The following is a 15,358-nucleotide window of genomic DNA, read 5'->3' as shown; positions in this document are numbered from 1 at the left end:
CCTTTGCCTAGGAAACCGCTAAAGACAACCATTTTCCAGCTCCCTTCCTCTGAGTTTTCATTATCAATAAATGCCTGTGATATCAGCTGAAATTGTTTAGCCCACACATCCGGCTTGTATCTTAATTGCAATAACTTCTTGTCACAAACAGCCAACTCAGTTGATGTATGGAAACAGTGGATTTTTCTTCTCCTCCCCATTCTCCACCCCCCCTCTCCATACCTCCAACGCCTTTCTCTCCATTCCCCATTCCCAACCTCACGGAGCCCGGAAAGTCTCCTAGCATTCCTAAAAAGTTACATAAGACACCAGAAGTAGATAACATTGTATGTCTCAAGTGTAAAATGCAGAATGTTTATGCCTGTAGGGAGAGAAGAATGAAAGAAATGTCTTTTTCAGGAATCCTATCTGAAACGACTGGAGTCTGACAAGTGTTTCCCTTAGAGTAAAAATGATGTTTGAGGAGTTTGGGTGTTCTTTACCACCTACGCAACGGCAAGTTCTTTGTTCCTTAAGAATAAGTAACAAGGATCTTAGATGTCAGGTTACAGATTTCTAAGGTCTCTGAGATTTCTAAGGTTTCATCCGATGCAGCAGTGATGGAAGTAAAGCTTCAGATTCAAGTGCAGTGTCTTTGTGCTGAGACCCCGTCTTGTTTTAATGGTGTGGAAGGACCAAAGAGAGGAGGACACGAGCCTTGGGTTGGCACGAAAGAAAGGCAAACCAAATTCTCTCTTTGGCATTTGATCACCTTGCTAACAGCTAACTCAAAGATGTAGAGACTTGGGTCTGTCCAACACCTTAACTTTTTAATCACAACCGCCCTTGCCATCACGCATAATATAAGCCTTCTCTGAGAACCAAAGAGACGATGCTGTGATTCAAAAGAGGAGATCACGTAGTTGGCAAATGGAGACACCCAAAGATGAAGAGGTTTAATGTGTAAACATATTTTCCCAAACCAATATGCCACACAGAATTGGTTCTTCCAAGGCCTCCTGACCTTGCCCTTCCCTTTGGCAAGGTCAGCGGGGACAGACACGCGGCCCCGGGGCTGATTCCAACACACTGCAGCCATCTCCAAGGCAACACTGATTTAAGGTCATCTCAGTGTTGCCCAATTTCCAGGAAACTTCTGGGGCGCTCTGCTGTTTGTGGTCTGGCATCGGGATGGAAAGTTTAACCTGAGCACAAGTGGAGGCTGGTTGGTTCCTACAGACTCTGCATTCTTTTCTCTGGTGGGTCGGGTTTGTGAACAAGGATCGGCCCCACCGATAGTGTAAATATTTTGGAAAGGCTTGGAGAGCGTAGACGTGACCTCTACCCAATGCACTTACCACCCATCTAGATAAGTAACAACAGACGGGAAATGCAGAGAGCATCTCCACTCGTTTCGTTAGAAGGAAAGTGACCTGCGAAAAGGAGTAAATGAAAGAGAACTGAAGAATACAAAACGGTTTGGGCCAGTTTCTTCCCTCTGTTCCTTTTGGCCCCTGCTATTGTTCCTTGTCATCCTGCTGAATTTATTTGTTTTATTTTCTGTAATGGAGTTATGCCATGGTGGGATTGGGGGTTGCCGACTAGAATGGAAATAAAATGCAGCATTTGCCAATGAGTGTCCTTACAGCAATGGCGCCCCTCTGTTTCATTGCATTTATTGAGGTTTGAGGGGCGTGCGGCAAAGCTGAACGTGTTCCATGTATACATCTTGATGAGTCTGAGAGAAGTGTTCCCTTTTGTTTTAAATATGTCCTCAGCCAGTTCTTTCTTGCATGAGTCCTTTTATCTCGTGTCATTGATGCCATTTCCTCTTGCATGGAATCACCAGAAGTTTATAGAACCGCTGCTAAGCATGAGACACCGTGCAAAGTCCTGCAACAGGGAAACAGGCCATTGTAATGCAATCCATAAGTGCCATGGAAGACAAGAAGAAAACACATTCAGATGGACAGGCCAGTGTAATGGCCTCAAAGGGATGATCCCGGACACAAGGGGACCAAAGGATCCATAACCTGGTAAGGTTATTAACCTCTCTGTGCTTCGGTGGCTCATCTAACATGGGGACACGAATAGTATTTCCTACAGAGGCATCTGATGAAGTATATGTGGGCTTGAAGTGACTGTCTTCTACTTGTAATTCATCTCTAGCCCAGCAAGTTCAAGGAGATGACCCATTTGCTCCCTGAGTTGCAGGGACTCCCAATGCCGAATGGAGATGAAAGGGAAGTTGGGTTTTCTTCATTTGTTAAGACGCTTTCCATCACTTTGTGGGGCTAAGTTAGACACAGATGTGACCAGTCCCGTCCGGCAGGGCTGATACAAACTTCTATCAGCCAGGCCTCGGGCAAAGTGTAGCTCACCAAATCTCCAGACATTCTAGAAGGCGTGGGAATGTGAACATGCAGGTGTCTAGTGTTTTATGTCCAGACAGACCCAAGAGTGCCAAGAGGGCAGTTGTGATGTACACAACCAACAAGAGACAGTATCACTCTGACAAACAGGACCCGCTCCCACATGGTTCCATCTCAAGTGACCACATCTCCACACAGTAGCTCACACAGACGAAGATCACTGGATGAAGGTTTTGATTTTAATACTTTGCCATACTCACGAACCAAAGAATGGAAGCTGGTTAAACTCTTTCAAAGATATTCTCACTAGCTGTGAGAAACTACATACTAAGACTAAAAATTGTCATTTGACTTGGAGAATCAAGGTAGGATGCAGAGGTTTGGGAAGGTGGACTTTGGTGGGTGAAGTGTCTTATCTAAGAGATTTACCACAAACCTCCACTTGTGTGACATCCAAATAACAGACACTAAAAAACCCATAAGTGAAAGTTTTCATACTCAACATTATGCCAAAGAGCCAACATCCAGGGAAACAAGGAGATATAGGTAAAACAAGCACACACACACACACACACACACCCAAAGAACTCATAACTCTTCACAATTATCTCATGAAATAGATCTTTTCCCCATTTTATAGACGAGTAAACCAAGACCTAAACAGACTAAGTGATTTGCACAAAGTCATCCCAAACCACTCTTTCTGGCTCTGCAATCTGAAAATTGAATGCTGTAATATTCCTTCACGTCAGGGATTTACTTATGTCAATCCACCAGTTCCAAAAAGGGGGGGAGACACCCAAGGCTACCTAAGGCGTTGCAGCCTTAACCATAATATAATATTATCTAGCATCAAGAGATTTTTTTAAAAAATAAATCATCCTCTAGGGCAAAGGCTGGAAGACTATAGCCCATGGTCCATATCTGGTCCTCTGTCTTCCTTTGCACGCAAAATTTTGTTGGAATACACTCATTCCTTTAGCATTGTCTGTGGTTACGTTTAGTCTACAACGGTGGAGTAAAGTACTTACAACAGAAACCCTATGCTCTGCAAAACTGAAATTACCTACTACCTGGCCCTTTACAGGTTAGTATAAAAGGGTTAGTCCCAAATGAGTCTATCTGCCTATGTATTATACTCAATATTTTACAGTGCTCATAATATTAACCCTGAGACTTCTTGCAACTTCTTAACGGATCATATAAACCACAAAAGACTCAAGACTACTCAATGCAGTTTTAGGGTTAAGTACATTTTACACCATTCAAATCCACTTCAGGGAAATTTCATATCAGGCTCTTGACCAAAACGTCCTATCCCCCGAAATATCCTGGTTAAATAAAAGCTTGACATGAAAATACTCAACAGTCTCTAGCACACAGCTCAGATTGCTGCAGTTAAAAGCTACCTACGGGTTGTGGACTCAGCAAGTTTATTCATATTAAAACGTGGTTTAGATTTTAATTTCGCTTCACAGCCCCCGCGAGTACAATTTGATTTCTGCTCTTTGCTGTGGTTTTATAAGCAACGCATCTTTTGACTTTCAGTTGCTTTAGCCTTCAAGCATGCTTTTGTTTTCTCTCATCTTAAAAAATAGAAACTTTCTCTTGACCAAACTCTCCCGCTACGGTCCCACTCGCTAACATTTCCTTGAAGTGAAATTTCTTTGGAACGTCCTTCGATTTCTCTTCTCTCTTCTCTTTTAAGCTTTTCCAAGTAGGCTTCCAACCTCCCCACTCGTACTCTGGCTACTAGCAGAGTCGGCGATGACCTTGTTGTCAAACCCATACTCAGCCCTCGGTCCCCATGCCACCTGACTTATGATTGGTGGCGTCTGATGTAACTTGCTTGCTTTATTCTCCTCGATATCCCTTCTGCCCCTGGCTTCTAGGATGCGACACTCTCTTGGGATCTTGAGTTTTGTCCCAGTTCACACCTAGAACTAGGCCTGGCACATGGTACATGCTCAGCAGGTAACTATTTAAATAAAGGCGGCTGGAACCCTTACCCTCATCTGTATCACACACAAAATTCACATCACTGCTATTGAGATACTATATCAAATGTTGTTTGAAAGCTAGTTAAATAAATATGTTTATACTCAACCCAAACAATCACATTCCAGTGAAAAAATAACAAGTACTGTTAGCAAAATAGCTATCCTTCATCTATCTATGCTATTCATATACTGACTTCAAGATGTTTAAGGGAACTATAAAATTTTTATTGATAAACCAATGACAGTATTTCATTCTTCTGAGAATGCCACCCATTTTGGGGAAAGAGTTACAAATCTGAGTAGACCGGTGATTGAAAAGCGTGGCCTCGACGTGCCCGGGTGGCTCAGTCAGTTGAGCGTCTGACTTCGGCTCAGGTCGTGATCTCTCACGGTCTGTGAGTTCGAGCCCCACGTCGGGCTCTGTGCTGACGGCTCAGAGCCTGGAGCCCGCTTCGGATTCTGTGTCTCCCTCTCCCTCTGCTCCTCCTCTCACACTCTGTCTCTCTCTCAAAAATTAGTAATAAAAATAAGTAAAAAAATAATAATAATAAAAATAAGTAAAAAAACATAAAAATTAAAAAAAAAGAAAGAAAAGAAAAAGAAAAGAAAAGCGTGGCCCGCCATCTTTCTTCCTTACTTATCATTGTATTTGACAGAAGTTGTAGGAAGACCCATGGAAATATATCAGTGGTGGATAAAGGGGTGGATAGCCATGTTAGTAAATCCATTTAAGGCGAAAGCCATTAGGATCAGGGTGACACATTAACTAGGGTGTCATCTCCTCTGGTCAGATAATATGCGGCATGTAGTAGAGGAACCTTCCCTACCTTTTCACTCTCCATTAGAGGACAAGCTCCTGGTGGGTATCCATGAATACTCTGGAATGGAAGGGAACCGAGAAAAGCGTCCTGGTCGATTTTAATTGAGTTGCCGTTGATTGAAGAAGCACGTTTCACTCAGTATGTCCTTCCTAGATCAAAACACTCTTATGGGGTAAATAGGAATTAAGAATCCAGATATTCAAAACGGCCTTTGAGAAAATCGCAAACGATCTCACCGGGCAGACGCACGTTTAAGGAGACGAGAAGCACGTATCACGAGGGTCCTGTAAACAGTGTGAGGACGAAGCCGGCTTTGTGATGTACGGGGCTTCCTCTGGGTGGTTGACATGCCACCAAGACAAATGGCATTCCAGCCACTCAGTTGGCCAAAGTCTAAGATTATTAACCAATTTCCGTCCTGTTCTTCTTTTTTTTTTTTTTTTTTTTTATGGGCTCTAATGACCAGGCGAGATTTCACTGTTTAATATTTAAACAAATGTTTTTATGCTGAGACAATAAGCCACTGTGGAGACGGGAGAGGACTGTTTAATATCCTCCAGGATGGCTGCCTGCCATTCCCGCTGGAGTAAACGGCGTCAGTTGATTTCTAGAAGTGTTCAGAAAGTAAAGCTCTTTCTGGTGACACATGTGAATGGAATCTCGGTGAGTGGTCTGCCCCGCAGGGTGAGCTCCTCTACTTTTCCGGCTCTTCTAGCAGAACACGATTCGGTTAGCATGGCTTGTGTTGGCTCAACAAACTGGCTTGTTTCCACGTGCTGCTTCTTCTCCGCATTAACCCTTATCAACTTGCTGGCAATGGCCTTTAACACACCCCTTCTTAATCACCCGTCATCAAATGCCGCTGGCTGGTGGGCCACTGCTGTGGGGGTGAATAGCCGTCGTTGGCAAGATGACCTTCAGTGAGCCACTGAGGCACGCGTACTCAGCGCAAGAGCGTGTTTCACACGAGGCAGGGCATCTTTCAGAATCCACTTTGACCTATTGAAACAGTAGTTCTATATTCTTTTCCTTCAAAGTTAAGGTGTTATAATGGTTGGATTCTACCAAAAAGCTAACTTTACAAAATGTTCCGGGTCGCTTACGTGTCTGAAGGAACTGGAGTGACAAATTCGCAGACCTTTGGAGACACCCCTAGGGAGGTATCCTCTCTTATAAGGTTGGGTGTGGGTAGGACAGGCTGCAAATCGTGTCCCTATCTCTGTGGATATTTAGCTACACAATCCCCAAAACATCGAAGTTGTACCTTCTGCTTGTGCCCGCCATGTTTCAAATAGTTTCTTCCCTAGATGAGAATGGGGCTCAGGACAAAAGCCAACAATCAGAAATAACAATGTAAACCATCTAACGTGTTACCAGGGCAGCAACGAGACAGGGACCAATTAGAATTTGAGACAAGCCTGTTGATTTCTGTTGTTTAAACTTCCCTTCTTTAACAGCGATCTTTGTACATCTCCAGCGTAAAAAATAAAATCATTTGACTATCATTGTGTATGAATTCTAAAGCTTCTGTAGCACACTGTCCGATAAATAAAAATAGGATTCCTCTAAACCAAGACCCTTAGGCTATGCATTAGAGAATACATTTTCTCAAAAGGGGCATGAATTGTATAAACTCATCCACATTCTCTCACCTAGCTCTCTCAGACTCATGATTTTGGCACAGGCTGCCCAGAGCCAGTAAACCATGTAAAACTACCTGGCCAAGGGGAAAAGTTTTTTCTCAAATTTGTCAGATCAGAAGTACTACTTGGGCCATTTGTTAAAAATAGAAATTCCCTGTACCCTCGCCCACATACCCCTCACTTCAGATAGACTCATTAGATATGGGTTGGAGCCCAAGAATATGGATTTTAATAAGTCAGTTCTTTACGTGGGGAGATTGCGTGACATACTTTTCCAGGATATAGAATCCCACAACTGTGACTTCACCAATATGAAGATGTTCCAGTTCTCTGGCTTAATATATTCACAGGGAATAAACAAGAGAAGCCAGAAAAGAATTAATAGATAAAAAGCATATATATGGAATATATATGATAGGAGAAAAATAAAGAAAATGAAGCATGACAATATAATAATCAGAAACAAGTAGTGGCCAGAAACTTAGGATGTGAAGATATGAGGGGAAAACACAAAGACCTGAAGACAGAGGTACAGACAGATATGGATTTCCAGAAGAGTTTGCTTTCTCACATCCACTCTGAATTAGTCTTGGACTTATGTCCACAATCAAGACCCCATTCTCATGACCGTGCCCTGCTCAATAGCCCCTGTCTTGTTTTCATATATGCAGCACCAGAGATCTGGAAGCTAAGCAGCGATAAGTAAGGTTTTGTTATTAATGTTTATTTTAAAGTAGAAATCATTAAGGAAAATCCATGGAGGTAGGAATATGTTGCTGAAATGGCAGCATCCAGCTACTTTCCGCACACTATCCTCATCGCTCTGACATCACTTTATGGATCTTCACAACTCTCCGAGAGAGGTTTGACAACAACGTTGTTGATCGGGAAACAGAAGCTCAGAGAAACGGTCATCGGAGGTCACAGCATCTACCAGTGACCGTTGGGGTTTGAACCCAGATGTGTCTCTTTCTAGGACGTCGTATGTTCGGGAGACAGCAAGCGGCGGATTATGAGGCGAGAATCTGGATTCGTTTCCAAGGTTGCCTGGTGGCTCGTCGTGTGTCTTTAGATCAGTGTGTTGGTTCTTTTGCGCTTTGGCTTCCCTAGCTTCCAGTCTGCAGGCAACTTTTCTGTCTCCTGGTCAATACACTACCAGTTAAAGTAAGGACAAGGCTTCTATTTTGGTTCTAAATCTGGTGTGAAATTGGAAGGAACGTTTTAGAAATCTTCCATTCGCCATCAGAATGGTAACAGTCGTTCACAGATGAGGGAGCCCATTCAAGCAGCGAAAGGAGCTATTCGCCCATCTGAGAACCATTTGATGAATTACTATTGTCTATGGACCTTGGGTCATACAGGTCAGTTTGCCAAATTCTGAAAAAAGGGACAGAATAAAGCTACCGTCTAAAATAAAGCACTCTGGGGCTCCTGGGAGGCTCAGCCCATTAAACGTCCGACTTCGGCTCAGGTCACGATCTCGTGGTCTGTGAGTTCGAGCCCTACATCAGGCTCTGGGCTGTCAGCATGGAGCCTGCTTCAGATCCTCTGTCTCCCTCTCTCTGCCCCTCCTGCACATGCTCTCTCGCTCTCTCTCGCTCTCTCTCTGTCTCTGTCTCTCTCTGTCTCTGTCTCTCTCAAAAATAAACATTAAAATATTTAAAAAAAAATAAAGCTTTCTAGCCCAACTGACAAAAGGCAAGCATGATCTCCCAGACACTCTTGCCTAGAAGTAACCGTTCTCTGATGAGTTGCTGTTTTTATTAAATATTATGTAGAGCTGATTCACCCTCTTGGATTACAAGAGACACAAACATAACGCAATGTGCTTTTCCTATGCAGAAGCTGTTTGCAGCCATGTAACAAGTCCCGAGTGAATGTCTGAAAATCAGTCATGTTTGTACAGATTTAAAGAGGTTTTCACAAAGCTTTGAAAGAATTAAAAATAAGCATTTTCGAGCAATCACTTCATCCGAAGGACAGTGCTCCCTGGGGTCAAGGCGTATCCTTCGCAAGAAGGAGCTGGGGAATATGAAAAAAAGAACATGAAATTAATGTTAAGAAAACAGATGTCTAGAGCCGTAGGGACTAGCAATGCAATTCCTGAGCAAGAAAGCTATAAAGTGCAAATGAGTCCAGGAAGGAAATGTGATAATGTGGGGGAGTGATATCTACTGGGTAGGTCCCAGGTCTGCAGGGGTTTCATATTTTCAGCAACGACTCAGTGATGGCACCAAGAACCTATTTGTGTTCATTCAGTTAATAGGTGACCCCAGGCTGACCCAGAGGAAATTAAAACCCAGAGTGATTTTATTCAAGATGGAGGAGAAACTTGGTGAAAAATCTAAGGACATTTTCCAGACAAGGCAAACATTGCAGAAAATAACATGGCAGGAGAACATTGTTTGGGGCCTACAATGAACTTCATGTTGTCTCTAGGTCACCAGTGCACAGGTATGGCACTGTTTCCAAACAAGCATGTGGGATGTGCAGTATTTAACTGGAAAAGAATATATGGTTGGCCCCCTTTTCTTTAGTCAGTAAAGCAAATGACAGAAGGAGAAAATAGGAGAGAATTATAAAATGGGGATCCAGGTCAACCCAGAGAATGAGATTTGCAATAGATAGAACTGTTCAACAGCAGAATATCTGGTTAAGGATGTAATGACCAACCTTATTATCACTTTCCTGTGGTCTTTAAAAATCAGAGAGTGTCTTGTCCAACCAGGACAAAGACCATGGTATTAGGACTACCAGCAAAAATGGCACCTCAGTTCAGGTGATTCTTTAAGACTCCTTTAGTCTATTGTTTCTGTGGACATCAGAAGAGGAAAGTGCAGGCTGTGTGAAGTTGCCCCAGGCCTCCTGCTCTCACCCTGGACCCAGAAAGCTCTCAGGAAAACACAGACTTAGGTTGTGCTGGCTTTTCATCTCTCTATGTTAATTGACTCTGAAGTTGGAGCACATCTCTGTTTCTTCCCACTCTATCCCCCAAAATGGAAACGGATGAGTTCATTTTCGCCTGACCTGAACTGGCTCTGACTTTGCTAGCTCATGTTCTCAAATTTAGTTGTCTCGCATACCAGACTGGGATGAAGAGGCAAAACATAAAATAAAATAAAAAGGAAAGGAATAAAAGAAGACAAAACACAGGCGGTGCCACGGGGACGGCTGGGGACGTGAGCCTTCGTTCAATTTCCACTTGCCCATCATCTTAAGTGGCACTCAACGTCATTGGAAATACTGTCTTGACTCAGGAAATGGAGCTTCCCTGCAAATTCCTCAGCCTCCCCCTTCCAATCCGTTGGCTACCCTAAAGCTAGAAACTCTGGAACTTTCAGTTCTTTGCATTATCAAGGAAGTGGTCTCTGATTTAAGAACCAAAGCCATCGTGAGTTACCCGAGACATCAGAGAAAGAGTATCTAGTCTAACAACTTTATTTTACACATTAGCGAACAAAGAGCCAGGGTGATAAGTGAGTAGACCAAAACCACTGTCCCCTGGTTTACAGTCTATATTGTGGGCTTCTGGTGAGCAGGACACTTGTCCATTTTTTCCTGCCATATCCTCAGAATTTAGCACACTGCCAGGCATATAGTAGAAACTCAATATGTATTTATTGAATGAATGAATGAATGAATGAATGAGGCAGGATTTCAGATGCCCTTTCTCCTGTTCTTCCCATTCAGGCACATATTTTAGCTCTCAAAAGAAAAATAAAAAACACCAAAAAGCAATCTGAGGCCCAATTTAGCTCACTTCACCCCACCTAAAGCCCTGAAATGACCTAATATTTTATCTTGGAATGTTCTACTGCGTTTCCAAACATTCTTAGTATGCTGTAGTGTGGTTTGACTTAATTCTGTTTTCACAGAAAAAGTTTGGTAAGTGAGCCTTTCACAAATGCTCCGTTGTTATCACCAGACTCGAAGTTTCGCCAATGAAAGAGCGTCACCTTATTAAAGTTTTGGTGTTCTGATTCTCAGACTTTCTCCTACTTTTTACACTTCAGGGAACTCTTACCTTAGTTCATGGTAGAAGTACGTATAGAGTACCGTAAGCCATACGTAGGTAATTCTCACTATGTATAAAGTCTCATCTTTGAAAATCTTATTTTACAACAAATACATCACAGGAGAAGCCAATTCTTTGCAGTACTGAAGGGTTTACCGTAAGATTCCTTTCAATACCCATCTAGCGTGCAAATGTGGCTCAGATTACATGTAGCTTTTTAGGAACACATCTCTTGTGCAAGAGAGGTAACTTCTGATACAACCAAGGATAGACAAAGCAGTCAATTCATGCGGCGTGTTTTCAGACTGACTCAGGGTATTAGGAGCCAGAGTTTCCAAAGCTCCGTAAAGCATGTGGACTCTTTCAAGCTCCGGAGGTCAGGGGAACACCTAAGAACTACCATACTTGAAACTGCTTGCTTCACAGCCGGTTAAGCCCAAAGATGAGAGATGAATCGGAATAGGAAAAGTACATTTTAACTCTTACTGGCAGGTCAAATGCACTAGTCCTGGTTAACCTTGACTGACACATAACACAAACTAACACCCTCACACTGAGATAGTCACAGTCCACATTAAAAAATAAATGAATAACGTAGGGGGACACATGCGATAAAATAAAATAGAGAAATCAAATGGACCTGAGAAAAGGGATAGGAATATGAAAACAAAGAGGGAAGCTAATACAACCATGTGCACCATAATATGTACTATTGTTAAGAGACATCGATGTTGACTTCTTTTTTTTTTTTTTTTAATGTTTGTTTTTGAAGGAGAGAGAGAGAGACAGAGTGTGAGCGGGGGAGGGGCAGAGAGAGAGAGGGAGACACAGAATCTGAGGCAGGCTCCAGCCTCTGAGGCATCAGCACAGAGCTCGATGCGGGGCTCGAACCCATGTACTGTGAGATCATCACCTGAGCCCAAGTCAGACGCTTAACCGACTGAGCCACCCAGGCGCCCCATGGGTGTTGATTTCTTGCTTTTTTTTTTAGCGGTCAGGGAGAAACAGGAAATTGATCAGTTACGTAACTCACTCTCTTCCTATGATTTTTTTTTTAAATGCTCAAGAAAGCATAGCGGGTACGAATTTGTCTCCTGAGCCCTCATAAAGATGACACCAGGTTAAGTAATAAATAAATCCTTAATGATGTGCTTCCTACAGACCAGTGGTTCTCAAAACTTCACAGGACATCGGAACCAACTGGAAGACTCGTTCAAACAAAGATTTACAACACCATTCTCCAACTATCTGGTGCAGTACATCTGAAGGGAGGACCGAGTATCTGTGTTTGTAATATGCTCCCAGGTGATACCAACGCTGCTGGGACAAGAACCACCCTCTGAAAACCATTGCTGTAGGCGCAAGGCCAAATTTGCCAGGTCTTCTTCTGTAAACATCTTTCCATAGAAACTGGTGGCAGAGCACCACTGAGCAGTTACCTGGCATTTGTGCAAGGGAGTCCAGACACATTCCCTCCGCAGCCTACCGTGGGAGGTACCGGTGATAAATGGCCACACCATTTATCATCTAGTACATTCGCTGTGTCATTCCTTAATGGAGCCCAGCCCTGTTGGTGTATTTATGGCACTTCTCAGCAAACTTACAGACTTCTTCCTCACCCGTCAAGTGGCGCTGCAACCCGGAGCAGAAAGAGCTCTACCCATTGGAACACAGCCCTCATTTGTAAGCAATCACGAGAACAATGTTTTCGGATTGAAGCCTGCCTCTTAAGTGTCAATAGACTTTGTGCCTATATTACTCATTAGTTACATGTTCTCCTTTTATTATTCATATGTTGTTCGTCAACTTTTTAAAACTGAGCCTCTTTCCGTTTCCCACCACAAGTCAGATTCTATCAGCCATGTCTGATGCGTCCCTGTATCTCTAAATCACATGGTATAGCGGTTTGCATAAAATGGGCACTCAGTTATTTGAGTGCTGAAAACAATATATAAGAAGAAAACTGTAAGAAACCCGTAAATCTGGCAACTAATGTCAACAGAGGAGATCCCCTTTGGCCATCATGGTATATGTTCCTCTCACAAAGCCGGACTCTTTAAAAAAAATTTTTTTTAACGTTTATTATTTTTGAGAGAGACAGAGAGACAGAGAGCAAGCAGGGAAGGGGTAAGAGAGAGAGGGAGAGACAGAATCGGAAGCAGGCTCCACGGGCTCAAACTCACAGACTGTGCGATCATGACCTGAGCTGTAGTCAGCCGCCCAACCGGCTGAGCCACCCAGGTCCCCCAAAGCCGGACTCTTTTAGATGGACTGCATTCTACTGAGGAAAAAAAATGTGCATTTAAAAATGTGATTTTATTAACAGTATGAAAAATACATGGTCTGGTTATTCTCTTGGAAATAGGATTTTCCCTACATTTTAAAGCTAAGTTCATTCACTGATTCGACAAACATCCTGAGCATTTACTTTGTGTGGAATAATAGCAAAACAGAGTACGTTCCTAAGGAGCTCCCATCACAATAGGGAGCCCAGACACATAACCCATCAACTTGACCCATGCTAGACTAGAGTTACACACGAGGTAAGCTGGGGAAACAAAGGAAATAATCAGCATGGAGGTGGCAGAGGATGGGCCTTGAAGATGATCATATTTGAGGTAGCAGAGAGCATACTGATAGGAACAGAACCTTTTAGGAAAACAGGACTCCTGCTGTTAGGGATTGGCATGCCTTTCACCATAACAGGTGAAGCAAGCAAACTAACCCATTAATCAACTGTGAGCCAGGGAGGCTTGGAGAATAGGACTGAGAAGACACACACAGTGATATGTGTTGAGGGGAGCCCAAGATATCCTGCCACCAGTTGCCATGGTCCTGCCATTTCAGCATTAAGAAGCCCTTTCTATACATCTTCATCGCTCTCTGGTTTTCAAAGTCCTCGGGTAAAACGCCGTTTCTCCTAAGATAATATCTCTCAACCTTGGTGACACTATTGACATTTTGGGCTAGATAAGTCTTGGCTGATACATTGCAGGATATTTAGCAACATCTCTGGTCTCTACCCCCTGAATGTCAGTAGCAGGCCACTCCTTGGGCATGACAATAAAAAAAAAATCTCCGGATGCTGCCAAATGTCCTCTGGGAAGCAAAATCACCTCCCTTGGAAGACCACTGTTCTGGGAGGTATAACACCATGGGCTGGAGGCAGCTTTGTTCTGTTCCTCATGATCAAAGAATAGATATCTCTCTGGGGCCACGGCCTCCCCCATTTAGTCACTCTGCAGCTAAAAGAGAAGTGACCCACCAATTAGGAAGTGGGATGGCAATTGTGCACCAATCTTATTGGCTATACCAGCTCTGGCTGCCAATGAGGTGATGTGTCACCTCCAACTGAAATGTACAAATCAAACTATTTGAGCAGAAGAGAGACCTTGGGAAAGGGAAAGGAGGCAAATCAGAGTGTGACAAATCAACACGGCCCAAATTTATGAGAGCTTGAAGAGTGCCGGAATTGAATGTTTTCTGTTTAGGTATATCATACAGCTGAAAGGAATTTGACTGATAATTTTTTGATTGACCAGGTGTCTTAAAGTACTTAATTATCAGTAATACACTGTAAATAATCAATCATGATCGTAACAATGCCCTTTACATATATACAATGCTTTATAGCTTTCAAAACCCCTACACATATGATCTTTTCCATTCTGATATTTCAAGGATCAAAACAATCTAAACGGAAAGTGTGATAAATCTCATTTCTTACCCTTGGCCCCATTCACTCCATTTCCTCCTCACTCTAGATAACTATTTTTGAGTTTCTTTGATACCGTCTAGAATTTCTTCATGAGAATACAAGAATATGCAAATATATATTCATATTTTCCTGTTTCTTACGCAAAAGGCACCATGTTATAAATTCTGTTCTGCAGGGCTTTTTTTCCACTTAACCTCTTAGAGACTGTTCCCTAAAGAGCGCTTTCTCATCACTTGTTTTTATAGCTACATTGTCTTCCATACACGGATATGTCACTGTCTGGGGACATAGCCCCCTATTGATGAACTCCTGGATTGTTCCCAATTATTTTCTATCACACGCAGTGCTGCAAGAATTATCCTTGGCCAAGCATTGTTCCATGTACTACCTTCTTCTGATCCTGACATCAATCCTATGAGATAGAAAAAGAATGTTTCCTACATTTTATAAAAATGATTCTTTTTCTGTGTGTGGTAAAACACGCACACACACACACACAGACAAAATGCACAATGTTAACCATATTTAAGGATACAGATCAGTAGCATTGAGTATATTTACATTCTTGTGAAACAGATCTCCAGAAATGTTTCATCTTGTAGAACTGAAACTCTGTACCTGTGAAACAATAAATTCCCTTCTTTTGCCCCTACCCCCAGCCCCTGGTAACCACTTCTATTTCTATGAATTTGACTACTTTAGATGCTGCACGTAAGTGGAATTATACGGTATTTGTGTTTTTGTAACTGGCTTGTTTCACTTAGTATAATGTCCCCCAGGTTCATCCATGTCGTAGCATGTGACAGCATT

The 15,358-nt window shown here is 42.7% G+C and overlaps 1 long non-coding RNA gene across 1 annotated transcript; it reads right to left on the bottom strand.

Annotated features, from left to right (window-relative positions):
- Nucleotides 1-1,058: 1,058 nt before the first annotated feature.
- Nucleotides 1,059-5,513, bottom strand: LOC107179099. Its single transcript, XR_001509651.2, has 3 exons — nt 5,409-5,513; nt 5,179-5,321; nt 1,059-1,872 (listed from the first exon to the last, which is right to left on the bottom strand). It is a non-coding gene; the product is annotated as an uncharacterized LOC107179099 (long non-coding RNA).
- Between the last annotated feature and the right edge of the window lie 9,845 nt (nt 5,514-15,358).

Source organism: Panthera tigris, chromosome B2 (genome assembly GCF_018350195.1).
Source record: "Panthera tigris isolate Pti1 chromosome B2, P.tigris_Pti1_mat1.1, whole genome shotgun sequence".
Taxonomy (NCBI): domain Eukaryota; kingdom Metazoa; phylum Chordata; class Mammalia; order Carnivora; family Felidae; genus Panthera; species Panthera tigris.
This window is presented reverse-complemented; position numbering and strand designations above follow the sequence as displayed.